The 12,157-nt window shown below is 42.4% G+C and overlaps 1 pseudogene; it reads left to right on the top strand.

The window, feature by feature from the left end:
• Positions 1-10,174: 10,174 nt before the first annotated feature.
• LOC101154198 (heterogeneous nuclear ribonucleoprotein L-like) lies at positions 10,175-11,580 on the top strand (annotated as a pseudogene).
• The last annotated feature ends 577 nt before the right edge of the window (positions 11,581-12,157 follow it).

Here is a 12,157-nt window from a genome sequence, read left to right as displayed (position 1 = left end):
TGAGGGTGCCAAGTCCATTCAATGGGGGAAAGAAAAGTCTTTTCAACAAACAGTGCTGGGAAAACTGGACTTTCATATGCAAAAGAATGAAGTTGATTCCCTATCTTACACCATAAGCAAAAATTAACTCAAATGGATCAATGACCTAAATATAAGAGCTAAATCCATAAAACTCTTAGAAGAAAACACTAATCAATCATTACCTTGGATTTATTAGCAACAAATTCTTAGATATGGCACCAAACCACAAGCAACAAAAGAAAACATAAATTGCACTTAAAAATTAAAAACTTTTGTGCACCAAAGGACATTATCAAGAAAGTGAAAAGACAACCAATGGAATAGAAAACATTTGCAAACCATATATCTCATAAGGGTTTAATATCCAAAATATATAAAGAACTCCTAACAACAATAAGACAAACAATCCAATTTAAGAAATGGGCAAAAGGCTGGAGGAGACATTTCCCCAGAGAAGAGAGACAAATGGCACCAAGCACATAAAAAGATGTTCAACATTATTAGCCATTAAGCAAATGCAAACCAAAACCACAATGAGATACCACTTCACACCCATTGGGATGTTTATCTCATATACATATGTAAGCATGCAGAGAATTACAAGTGTTGGTGATGATATGGAGAAATTGGAATGTGGTACATTGCTAGTGGGAATGGAAAACGGTGCGGCCACTGTGGAAAACAGTTTGACACTTTTCCAAACATCTAACATTGAATTACCACATGACCCAGCAATTCCACTCCTAAAGAATTGAAAACATGGACTGAAACAGATACGTATAGGTCAATGTTTGTTATGGCATTAATCACAATAGCCAAAAGCTGGAAACAACCCATGTCTATCAGCACATGAATCAATTAACAATATGTGGTATACCCATACAATGAAATATTATTCAGCCATACAAAGGAATGAAGTTCTGATCCATGCTACAATATGGACGAAACTTAAAAACATTATACCAACTAAAATAAGCTCGACACAAAAAGACAAATATTGTGTGGTTCCATTTATATGAAATACCTATAATAGGAAATTTTATAGACACTGAAAGTGTAATATAGATTACCAGGGGCTGAAGAAAGGGGAGAATGGGGAGTTATTGCTTAATGCTTCCAGAGTTTCTGTTTTGGGTAGTGAAAAAGTTTGAGAAATAGATAGTGTTGATAGTTGTACAACATTGTGAACGTACTTAGTAGCACTTAATTGTACACTTTGGTTAAAATGGAAAATTCTATTGTATATATGTAATTTACTACAATAAAAAAGATTTCCAAAAAATAAAATAAAAGGAGCATTGGCAGATACGAGGAAGAGATGATTGCAAGGTGCAACATGGTTATGGTACTCCTTGGAATGGGATACTTTTTCAAAGAGTGAATGGTAATGATGAGCCTTTTATTCAGAGGATGTTTTGTGTTAGACACCAAAATATATCTAAATCCACAAAAATCATAGGTAGGAGAGATTCGTTCCAGTGAATACAGGAGTTGCAAGATTCACCCTTGGAATTAGGAAGCTAACCCCGAGGCCCTCTGGGCCACCCCAAGATGCCAAGATAATGCTCTCCAATGTCACTTTCTATGCCAAAGTTTTATAATTCTGGTGGCACTTACTTTGCCATGTTGAAGTCTTATATCAAATATGGGAATATAAAGAATGACCTCAGCTGACAAATGTCTGAAGCTGGCTTGGCTAGAAAATTGTCGATCTTCCAGCCTCTCTTCTGCAGAAAAAAAGGCGGATGGGGGGAAGACATTATGTCTTGCATAGATAGCCCTTTTAATTTACTTTTTTGGATAAAATATGTCCGTTTCCTATTTTGTGGCATTATGAATTATGTTATCTTAAGAGAAAGCTCCATACAGTCATGTTATCTGCACACAAAGATTCAAGTTAAAACTCTCCTCCTGGGGATGTTCAGGCATTTATAGCTGTACCAGAATCCCGCAGCCTTTGCACCCCCAGGGCACTGGCTCCAGAGTGCTACAGGATTTAGGACCCAGAGTGGCACGAGCATTGAGGTCCTGTGCCTCCTAGTGCTTGGCACATAGTAGATATTCAAACTATGCTTGTGAACTATAGAAAATCTCACTTCTCTGTGAGATGGAGAAAGGAGCATAAGCAGGTAATTTAAGGAGGAAAAAAATTACATCCATGGAATACTAATGAAGCTCAAGTTCAAGCTTCAGACAGGTACATGTTTAAAAGAGAGAGCATATGGTCCTCATTTATTACCAGCCTCTTCAAGTACCTCTGCAACTTCTTTGTTCTTTTTTTTCTATTTATTTAGAGAGGGTCTCACTCTATTGTCCTGGCTGGAGTGCAATGGCATGATCATGGCTCACTGCAGTCTCAACCTCCTAGGCTCAAGCGATCCTCCCCCCGTGAGCTTCCTGAATAGCTGGGACTACAGGCACGCACCATCACACCCAGCCGTTCCTTTGTATTTTTAGTAGAGATGAGGTCTCGCTATGTTGGCCAGGCTGGTCTCGAACTCCTGGGCTCAAGTGATCCTCCCACCTTGGCCTCCCAAAGTGTTGGGATTAGAGACAAGAGCCACTGTGCCCAGCCTGCAATTTCATTTGGATGATTTTAAACCTTCAGTTTGATCAGGAATTGATTTTCAGGGATATCCACTACTAAACTGAAGGGTAAGCTGCCTCCGAATCAAATGTGTCCTCAAATACTTTAGTGTCCTACATGAAATGGGCCTCCTGAGAAGCACAAACGAAAAGGCATAACTAATACATCATACTGGTTAAAATGTAAAAGAAGACCTTAAAATAGATATGTACTGGATGGATTTGATATGACAGCTAGTTTGGTTGGTTTTACTCTGGTTGCTTTATTCTGTTTAAATTGTATTAATCAAACATACCACAGAGCTGGCCCCAAATACTAATTGTTTAGAGAAAGCCCTTGCAGAGAAGTGGGTTCAACTAGCATCACATCTGTAATTACACAGCATATTATATACTTCACATGTATAATTTATTTTATGGCTTCATGCCATCTTATAGATAAACAAAGAATTGAGAAAATTTACAAGCTTTTCTGGGAGTGTCCCCATAAGGGTGTAATTTTCATTCTAACCAATAACTAAGATGGGGATAATTCTACAAGTAGATTGCCAACCTGTTGGTGTACAATAAGTTCAGAAATTCCCTTCATGAATTTTTTTCTTTTAATATAAAATTGCAGAAACATTCATCACACCCACACATAAAAGGGATAGTCATAGTGTTGGAAATACAAATATAAAGAATATGGAGATTTTGTACTGAAGGAACTCACAGTGTAGTAAGGGAGACTGATATGCAAGAATGAAAATAGAGTCTGAAAAAGGCACACAAAAAAATGAGTAGGGGTTTGAGGATGGAAGACTTCCCCCAGGAAGACTTCATGGAGAAAGCTAAAGTCTAAGGTAGATATTGAAGAATGAATAAACATTTTCAAGGCATACAAAAGTTGGGAAGACATTCAAAGAAGAGTGAACAGCATGTGCAAAGGTACAGCATGGTGGGTTTGGGACAACTCCTTATATATCTATATCACTGTGACTGGAGAGTAAGTTAGTGGGAGGTGACACTGCAAATGTAGGAGCTGAACGTGGAATAAGGCATGAAATGTCTATATTTATCTTCCTCAGTAAGTAACAAAGGGACCAGGAACAGTGGCTCACACCTGTAATCCCAGTGCTTTGGGAGGCTGATATGGGCAGACGGCTTGAGGTCAGGAGTTGGAGACCAGCCTGGACAACATAGCAAGACCCTGTATCTACAAAAATAAAAAAAAAAACAGCCAGACGTGGTGGCACACATGTGTAGTCCCAGCTACTCAGAAGCCTGAGACAGGAGGATTACTTGAGCCTAGGATGTCACAGCTGTAGTGAGCTATGATCATGACACTGCATTTCAGCCTGGGTGACAGAGCAAGACCCTGTCTCTAAAAAAAAATTTTAATGTTAATAAAGGAAGCCACTGCATAGTTCATTAATCTTCACCTTAAAACGCACAACCTAAATTGCATTATCAGATTATAAAATAGGGCTGAGATAGAAGGAGAAGGAGTGGTCCTAGGAAACACCAAACCAATATCTTTTTTTTTTTTTTTTTTTTTTTTTGTTTGACAGAGTCTCACTATGTCACCCAGGCTGGAGTGTAGTGGTGCCATCTCAGTTCACTGCAACCTCAACCTTCTGAGCTCAGATGATTCTCCCTCCTCAGCCTCCCAAGTAGCTGGGACTACAGGTGTGCACCACCATGCCCAGTTAATTTTTTGGTAATTTTGGTAGAGATGGGGTTTCGCCATGTTGCCCAGGCTGGTCTTGAACTCCTGACCTCAAGCGATCCTCCCCGCCTCGGCCTCCCAAAGTGCTGGGATTACAGGCATGAGCCACCAGGCCTGTCCCTGAACCAAGACTCTTAAAGCTCAACTATAGACTCCAGAAAACCAGTAGCATAAGAGTCTCCTTTGCCACCAGCCATCCTCAATTTTTAAAAATTGTCATTTGGCCAGGCGCAGTGGCTCATGCCTGTAATCGCAGCACTTTGGGAGGCCAAGGCGGGTGGATCACCTGAGGTCAGGAGTTTGAAAGCAGCCTGAAAACCCTGTCTCTACTAAAAATACAAAAATTAGCCAGGCGTGGTGGTGGGCACCTGTAGTCCCAGCTACTCTGGAGGCTGAGGCAGGAGAATAGCTCGAACCCAGGAGGCGGAGGTTGCAGTGAGCCAAGATTGTGCCACTGCACTCCAGCCTGGATGACAGAGCAAGACTCCATCTCAAAGAAAAAAAAAGTAGATACTGTGGGGGCAGTTCCCTGATGGGCTTTGGTTGGCACCAGGGCCCTGCTGTTGGTGTTGTCCTGGGTCCAGACTGAAAAGCGCAGAGGCAGAGGAAGGGCTACAGCAGTTGGATGTGATGCACAAGGAAGAAGTTGTCTGGAGAGCTCACAGTTTTTGAGGCCGTAGAGTCAAGGCCCCTGCAGAGGGGAGAGTTTACCTCTTTCTCTAAGGATGGCTGCTGCCGGCAATTCTCATTCCACACCTATCTCCTTCTGTGGCCCATGGACCTTTCTCTTCTAATGTCTTCCAGCATCATGTTTCTGCTACTCAAACCCTCAAGTGATGATTCCACACAAAGCTGCCTGGTGTTTATCATGGGCCGCGTGGAGAGCTTGGCCTCTCATTTCTTACTCTCCTTTCCCACCTCCCCCAAAAAGATTAGAAACTCCCTTGGATCAAAGCATGACAAAGTTCATTTGCACATTCGACAAATTATATCCTTTTGTAAAGTAAATACAATCTTAGTAGGGAGTCACAGCATCTAATTGAGGAAGGAGATGAGGAGGGAAGATAACATTGACAAACTCACCAAGTGCTAGACTCTGGGGTGAGTGCTCTGAATATATCATCTCACCTCATTCCCTCAACATGCCTGTGAGGTAGGTACTGTTAACCCATTTTACAGATGTGGATATCATCACCAAGTCCATGGTACTGAGATCTCCAGCAGACATCCTTACTCTGCTGGATTTGAGCACAATGGTCAAATGGCAAGGCAAACATGTAGCACGGTAGGTATTTGATAAATGATGAATGGGGTTGGCTGGATCCTTGTCCTAATCAATTTGATAACGGTTTACCTAGTTTTTTCTGACCTCCAGCCCTCAGCCAGTTATTCCTTTTAGAACTCAAAACATATTTTATGGAGAACAGGAAGTTCCATGCACTATACTAGGCTCTTGAAAGGAAAAGTCAAGCTTTAAATGTTTTTATTTACATCCCACTTTCTCCCACAAGGGATTTAAAGTGATTTACCACAAAGACACCTATAATAACATGACTAAGCCCCGCGTGGTGGCTCACGCCTGTAATCCCTGCACTTTGGGAGGCTGACACGGGCGGATAACTTGAGGTCAGGAATCCAAGACCAGCCTGGCCAACATGGTGAAACCCTGTCTCTACTAAAAATAAATACAAATACAAAAATCAGCTGGGCATGGTGGTGTGGGCCTGTAGTCCCAGCTATTCAGGAGGCTGAGGCAAAAGAAATGATTGAACTCGGGAGGTGGAGGTTGCAGTGAGCAACGGTCACACCACTGCACTCCAGCCTGGGCAACAAAGTGAGACTCCATTTAAAAAAAAAAAGAAAAAAGAAAAAGATTAAATATAAAGAAGAATAAAACAAGCCAGTTGCGGTGGCTCACGCCTGTAATCCCAGCACTTTGGGAGGCCAAGACGGGTGGATCCCCTGAGGTCAGGAGTTCGAGACCAGCCTGGTCCAACATGGTGAAACCCCATCTCTATTAAAAATACAAAATTAGCCAGGCGTGGTGGCGTGTGCCTGTAATTCCAAGGCAGAAGAATTGCTTGAATCCAGGAGGCAGAGGTTGCAGTGAGTCAAGATCAAACCTCTGCACTCCAGCCTGGGCAACAGAGCGAGACTCTGTGTCAAAAAAAAAGAGAGAATAAAATAATAGAACCATGGATACCATAAACATAAGCAGTTAAAGTAAAATAAAAGCTAATAATAAAAGAGGGGAAAATACTATAAATGTGCAGGCTATAAGAATTTATATAGGCCAGGCACAGTGGCTTATCCCTGTAATCTCAGCACTTTGGGAGGCTGAGGCGGGCAGATCACTTGAGGTCAGGAGTTCAAGACCAGCCTGGCCAACATGGTAAAACCCCGTCTCTACTAAAAATACAAAAATTAGTCAGGCATGGTGGTGCATGCCTGTAGTCCCGGCTTCTCGGGAGGCTGAGGCAGGAGAATCGCTTGAATCTGGGAGGCAGAGGTTGCAGTGAGCCGAGCTCATGCTATTGCACTTCAGCCTGGGCGACAGAGCGAGACTTGGTCTCCAAAAATAAAAACAAAAAATAGAAAGCCCCCCAGGTAATTCTTATGTACTGCCAAGTTAAGAAGCACTGCTGTGGTGTATAATCTTAAGCCACAACTCAGTGAAGGCAATTCTTCCCAGATGAGGTAAAGTTAAAAAGGACTCTAAGAAATATGAGACCCAAATTCACCAAAACAGTCTCAAAAAAGAACAAAGTTGAAGGACTCATACTTCCTGATTTCAAAATTTACTACAAGTTATTACAGTAAGCAAGACAGTGTGGCACAGCATAAGGAAGATATAAAGATCAATGGAGCAGAATTGAAGTTCCAGAAATAAGCCCTTATGTTTATAGTCAATTGATTTTCAACAAGAGTGCCAAGATCATTCAGTGGGGAAAGAACAGGCTTTTCAACAAATGGTGCTGGGACAACTGGGTATCCATATGCAAAGGAATGATTTTGGACCCTTCTTTACATAATATACAAAAAGTAACTCAAAATCAATCATAGACCTAAATGTAAGAGCTATTTATAAAGCTATATAACTCTTAGAAAAAAGCATAGGATTATACACCATGACTGAGTGGGACTTACCCCAGGAATGCAAGATTGGTTTAACAGTCAATATTTGATTAATATAATTACACTCTATAATTAGAATAAAATACAAAAACCACATGGTCATCTCAATAGCTGCTGAAAAATCATTTATCCAAATCCAATTTGCATTCAGGATATAATCTCTCAATAAACTAGGAGTAAAAGAAAAGTTCCTCAATTTGATGAAAGACATTTATGAAAACCCCACTGCTAACATTATACTTAAAACTGAAAGAATAAATATATAGTGAAATATTATTCGGCCTTAAGAAGAAAGAAAATTCCAAGACATGCTACAACATGAACGAACCTTGAGGACACTGTACTAAGTGAAACCAGATAGACACAAAAGGATAAATATTGTCATTCCACTAATATGAGGTACCTAGGATAATGGAATCCATAGAGACAGAAAGTAGAAGGGTGTTTGCCAGGGGCTGAGGGAATGGGGAGTCTGTGTTTAATAGGTACAGAGTTTCAGTTTGGGGAGATGAAAAAGTTCTAGAGATGGATGATGATGATGATTACACAGTGTAAATCGACTTAATGCCAAGAACTGCACACTTCAAAATAGTTAAAAGTGTACATTTTGTTATGTATATTTTACTACAATTTTTTAAATAATAAGATAGTGAAGGATCAAATAGTTTTCCTCTAAGATTGGGAACAAGGCAAGGATATCTGCTCTCAGCACTTTTATTCAGCATTGTACAGTAAATCCTCATGTAATGTCAATAGGCTCTTGAAAACTGTGACTTTAAGCAAAATGACTTATAACACAATCCATTTTTTTTTTCTCATCAATGTTATTACATTGAGGCCGGGCACAATGGCTCATGCCTGTAACCCAGGCACTTTGAGAGGTAGGGGCGGGAGGATCGCTTGAGCCCAGAAGTTCAAGACCAGACTGGGCAACAATGCAAGACCCTGTCTCCACAAAAAACAAAAATAGCCAGGCATGGTGGCATGCACCTATAATCCCAGCCAAAAAAAAAAAAAAAAAAAAAAAAACCAGAAAAAAAGACTTTGATTGAACAAAATGTCTTTTTGCTTAAAGTCACAGTTTCTAAGAACCTATCAATGGTCTTAAGGGAGGACTTACTGTACTTGGGGCTCTGGCTAATGAAATAATGCAAGAAAAACAAATAAAACATATATGGATTAGGAAGGAGGTATAAAGGTTGTGTATTTATTCAAAGACAACATGATTCTGTATGTAGACAATCCCAAAGAATCTACAAAAAAATTATTGGCATTAATCAACCAGATCAGCAAGGTCACAGGACTCAAGTTCAGTACATGAAAATTAATTGTATTTCAATATAGTAAGATGAAATTAAAAAATAATTTTATTCACAATAGTATCAAAGAGAATAAAATACTTGAGAATAAATTTAACAAAGAAAGTGCAATAACTATACACTAAAAACCACAAAACATTACTGAGATATTTATCTGAAGAGCTGAGTAAATGGAGAGACGTACCATGAACATTGATCAAAAAACTCAATATTGTAGAGGACAGTTTTTCCTGAATTGATCTATAGATTCTATGCATCCCTATCAAATATCATCAGGCTTTAAAAATAGAATTTGATGAGGTGACCCTAAAAGTTATATAGAAATGCAAAAAAACCTTAAGCCAAACAATTTTGAAAAATAAAGTTGAACTTAAACTACCTGATTTCAAAACTTACTATATGAGTAAAGCTACTGTAATCAAGACAATTTTGTATTGGCCTAAGCATAGACTTATGTTATGGGCCAGTGGAATAGAATAAAACATCCCGAAATAAGCCCTTCCATTGAAGATCAATCGATATTCAACAAAGATGCCACGCCAAAAAAAAAAAAAGTGTGGTCCTTACCTTACGCTTTATACAAAAGTGTATCTACAGTAATGCTAAAAATCTTTTTTTAATCCTGAATAATTAGCTCTTTGCTTTAACTCCTAAAAGTGGATCAAACACCTTGAATGACCTTGTCTGCTCTTTTGGACAACTTTACCAATGTTTTTCTCACTATGACCAGATTTGTCAAGCTCTGAGTCCCTTGGAAGAAACTCTACCACATTACCCTGATAGATACCTGCAGTGGGATTTTTTTTTTTTTTTTTTTTGAGTTGAAGTTGCGTTCTGTTTCCCACGTTGGAGTGTAATGGCACGATCTCAGCTCACTGCAACCTCCATTTCCTGGGTTCGAGCGACTCTCCCGCCTCAGCCTCCCTAGAAACTGGGATTACAGGCGCGTGCCACTTTGCCTGGCTAATTTTTTGTATTTTTAGCAGAGACGGGGTTGGCTGTGGCTGGCCAAGGCCATGTTGGCCAGGCCGGTCTTGAACTCCTGACCTCAGGTGATCTGCCCGCCTTGGCCTCCCAAAGTGCTGGGATTACAGGTATAAGCCACCGCACCTGGCTTGCAGTGGGATTTGTAAATTGACTCCAAAAGGTACTGAAAAATCTTAGATGGGCTCTCAACTCAGATTTTATAAAAGAAAAATGTGTCTCCTGCCCTGCCTCGTGGGCGTTTGAGGGAGCAGAAACGGGTGGGCAGCGGCCTTGTCCTCTAGAGTGGGGAATTCCATCTGATGGAAGCCTAATCTCTAAGGAGAACTGTGATGACCCACACAAAACCTCTGCCTTCCCAGTTGTCCACATCAGGGGCCTAATTGATGGTGTGGCGGAAGCTGACCTTGTGGAGGCCTTGCGGGAGTTTGGACCCATCAGCTATGTGATGGTAATGTCTAAAAAGAGACAAGCACTGGTAGCGTCTGAAGATGTGCTAGAGGCTTGCAACGCAGTGAACTACACAGCCGGCAACCAAACACATATTGCCGGTCACCCAGCTTTTGTCAACTACTCTACCAGCCAGAAGATCTCCCGCCCCGGGAACTCGGATGATCCGGAGCGTGAACAGTGTGCTTCTTTCTCTTTACCATCCTGAACCCCATCTATTCGATCACCACGGATGGTCTTTACACTATCGGTAATCCTTGTGGCCCTGTCCAGAGAATTGCCATTTTCCGGAAGAATGGAGTTCAGGCCATGGTGGAATTTGACTGTGTTCAAAGTGCCCAGTGGGCCAAGGCCTCACTCAATGGGGCTGAAATCTATTCTGGCTGTTGCACTCTGAAGATCAAATACGCGAAGCCTACACGCTTGAATGTGTTCAAGAATGATCAGGATACTTGGGACTACACAAACCCCAATCTCAGTGGACAAGGTGACCCTGGCAGCAACCCCAACAAACGCCAGAGGCAGCCCCCTCTCCTGGGAGATCACCCCACAGAATATGGAGGGCCCCACCGTGGGTATCACAGCCATTGCCATGATGAGGGCTATGGCCCTCCAGCCTGCGACCTCACTACGAAGGGAGAAGGATGGGTCCACCAGTGGGGGGGAGTCACCCTTGGGGCCCAAGTCGCAACGGCCCCTAGTATGGGCACCCCCCACCCCCTCCCCATCACCCGAGCATGGCCCTCACCCCGACAGCCCTGTCCTCATGGTCTATGGTTTGGATCAGTCTAAGATGAACTGTGACCAAGTCTTCAATGTCTTCTGCTTGTATAGCAATGTGGAGAAGGTGAAAGTCATGAAAAGCAAGCCGGGGACCGCCATGGTGGAGATGGCTGACGGCTACACTGTGGACCGGGCCACTACCCACCTCAGCAACAACTTCACGTTTGGGCAGAAGCTGAATGTCTGTCTCCAAGCAGCCAGCCATCATGCCCTGTCAGTCATGCGGGTTGGAAGTCACTTCTTGCAGTTACAGAGACTTCAGTGAATCCCGAACAATCGGTTCCCCACCCTGGAGCGGGCAAGGAAGAACCGCATCCAGCACCCCAGCAACGTGCTGCACCTCTTCAACGCCCCGCTGGAGGTGACTGACAACTTCTTTGAGATCTGAGATGAGCTGGGCGTGAAGCGGCCATCTTCTGTGAAAGTATTCTCAGGTAAAAGTGAGCGCAGCTCTTCTGGACTGCTGGAGTGGGAATCCAAGAGCGATGCCCTGGAGGCTCGGAGCTTCCTGAACCATTACCAGATGAAAAACCCAAATGGTCCATACCTTACACTCTGAAGCTGTGTTTCTCCACAGCTCATCATGCCTCCTAATTAGGTGGCTAGGAAGAGTCCCATCAGAGCAGGAAGTCATTTCTCTTTCCTTTCTGCCATTTTTTGTTTTTTGGTTTTTTTTTTTTGCAAAAGATCTTGTATTCCTTTTTTTTTTTTTTTTTTTTTTGAAAGCTAGGTTTGTAGAGGCTTAACCTTAATGGAAACGCTGGAAGTCTGCAGGGGGAGCGAGAGGCGACCTGATCTCTCCCAAGATTAACCTTCACTTCTTCACTTTTAAAAAATTATTGTGGGCCGGGCGCGGTGTCTCACGCCTGTAATCCCACCACTTTGGGAGGCCGAGGTGGGCGGATCACAAGGTCAGGAGATGGAGACCATCCTGACTAACACGGTGAAACCCTGTCTCTACTAAAAATACAAAAAATTAGCCGGGCGTGGTGGTGGGCGCCTGTAGTCCCAGCTACTCGGGAGGCTGAGGCAGGAGAATGGCGTGAACCTGGGAGGCGGAGCTTGCAGTGAGCCGAGATTGCGCCACTGCACCCCAACCTAGGCGACAGAGCAAGACTCTGTCTCAAAAAAAAAAAATTATTGTACAAAGCCGGGCGCGGTGGCTCACGCC

This window comes from Gorilla gorilla, chromosome 5, assembly GCF_029281585.2.
Source record: "Gorilla gorilla gorilla isolate KB3781 chromosome 5, NHGRI_mGorGor1-v2.1_pri, whole genome shotgun sequence".
Classification (NCBI taxonomy): Eukaryota; Metazoa; Chordata; class Mammalia; order Primates; family Hominidae; genus Gorilla; species Gorilla gorilla.
This window is presented reverse-complemented; position numbering and strand designations above follow the sequence as displayed.